Source organism: Octopus bimaculoides, chromosome 3, assembly GCF_046866305.1.
Source record: "Octopus bimaculoides isolate indiv1 chromosome 3, ASM4686630v1, whole genome shotgun sequence".
NCBI classification, from domain to species: Eukaryota; Metazoa; Mollusca; class Cephalopoda; order Octopoda; family Octopodidae; genus Octopus; species Octopus bimaculoides.
The window spans coordinates 117703025-117705524 of record NC_142930.1 but is presented as its reverse complement, the minus strand read 5'-3'; positions in this window follow the sequence as shown (position 1 = coordinate 117705524).

Below are 2500 nucleotides of genomic sequence, written 5' to 3'. Positions count from 1 at the left end.
ATTCACATGAGGAAAGAAAAGTAAGGTGAGATTTGAGAGACCGCCATGTGTCGTGTGAAATGCTGATTGATATAAGTGAGAATAATAAAATGCGATAAATCCCATTATGTTTCACTACCAAATCCAAGAATTATTCCGATTCGTGTGCCATTTGATTATCTCCTACTTAGTTTATTCGATTTAGTATCATCCTTTCTACATTATTAGCATCACACAACTGCGAGGTTACTTTTGAGAAATCGGAAGATATTTGTTTTCAGCTGTCATTCTCTGTGTTCTTATAACTCACAAACTACATGAGCGTCCCAAGATACTGACACATTACATTTTGCTTAAAAATTAAGTTTTATATATACTAAGTTTGCGTGTAAGAATTGCATGTACATGTGTATATATATTCATATATTCATCTCTTCTATATATTCATGTGAGTATGTAAAAATGTGTATATATATATATATATATATATATATATATATATATATATATATATATATATATAACAGATAGATAGATAGATAGATAGATAGACAGAGAGACAGAGAGACAGAGAGAGAAGGGATGTGTGAGAGAGATAACCATATGTGTGTGTGTGTGTGCGCGTGTGTTTGGGTGGGTGGGTGTGTGCGTCGATGTGTGTGTATTTATAAGTCATCCTCGATCAGAATGTCTAATATAAGTATACGAATGTTAGAAATATTCAATTTCAATGAAACGTATTGTATACTAATATTTCTAAGTCTCTCTAAAGGAAATTACGGCAAGTCTAAAAAATGGCAGTCCAAAAAATAGGACGAATGCTGCCGTTGATTGTATACTCTTTTTATGTGTGGAAGAGAAGAAACTGAGAGTTGACGGACCATTTTAAAGATACGTGACCACTCTTAAACTGCTTTGCACTTATCTCATCCTCTAGTGAAAAGTATAGCTCCACTGATTAATATGTGAACTGGAATTAACAAGTAATGATTTGGCAAACCAGATTCGTATAGTCGTGAATTCAATTGTTCCTCATGATTGAGACATGTATTTATATACTCCATAACAAAAATATGAAGAAAAATAATGTTATATGGTACAAAGCCTCAATGTAATTAAAATGTAAATTTATTTTGGTGTACACTTCATGGGCAGAAAAAACAAGCTACTATAATGGTAGGCCAATCCAAGCTTAGTTACTGCTCCTCAATAAAGGTGATATGAAGCAGGGGAAAACGTTGCTTAAAAATAGATGAGAGGTGAATAAAGTGTATTCTCTTTGGAGCTACAGGGATACATTGCAATATAAAAAAATAATATAAATGTAAGAAAAATGTTATAAAAATGTTATAAAATCTTTTTGGTATATAAACATTGTATTTTGAGAAATAACCGGTTTCGTGTTGTCTTTTCAAATTTCTCTACTTCATTGTGTCGTGTTCGTTCCAGTCTGAGAAAGAAGAGTTCTAGATAGGGGGAGGTAATTAGGGATTTCTTCCGGTATAGGGGAGATAATCGAAATCTAGGAGGTGGTAGAATTTGATTAATTTACCATGGTTTTGTTCTATATTTTTTCCCCCTTTTTTTTCCAGTGGGGTGATGAATTTCCTTATTTAAATGTGTTAGCAATGGTTAAGCTTGGGTTTGTATTTTTGAATGAAAAAGGTTTCCTTATTTAATCTAATCTGTGTTGGTGTTTTAATGGCACATTGATAAAAAGGAAAGATTATAAATTGTGGTAGCATTTGTTTTGCGCATTTTTCAATATGATCACTAAAAGGTATCATTCGGTATTCTGGGTGTGCAATCTGCTGGCGGTGCAGAGTGCATCTACGTCTGAGCGATAACCCTGTAGACCCTATGTAGTTCTCGTGGCATATATATATATATATATATATATATATATATATATATATATATATATATATATATATATATATATATATATATATTTACATATATATGATTAATAAATTCAAAAAGGGATAAAGATTTTTTACAAGAATTTTATCTAGAAGCCAGTGTGTAAAAATATTCATAAGGGAAATTTCTATTCCCAAGAATATAATTAATCGTTTATATTTATATAATTATTCGTTTAAATTTATATAAGTAATGCCTGTAGTAATGCCCCTTATATAAATATTTACACATATATATATATATATACTTATGTATAAGTATATTTATGATATACATAAGTATACATATGATATGCATGTATGCAAATACACAAGTGTATCTCAATTTAGTTAGGTATTTTTCTTTCACTGCGTGTTTATATAAAATTAAGTGACAATTGTTGCAGCAATTTGGAAATTTACATGATTAGACATGTGTGTATACGTTTAAATTTATGAAATTATAATATATACGACTGGGAGAGAATTATATGTCACAGGTGAAGAAAACAAAAATACATCTCACTTTCTTGTGTTACCCTCCATAACTACAAGTATTATTGCTAAATATTTGGATAATATCTAATTTTATGTTGAACTTTACAACGGTGTTTGTGTGA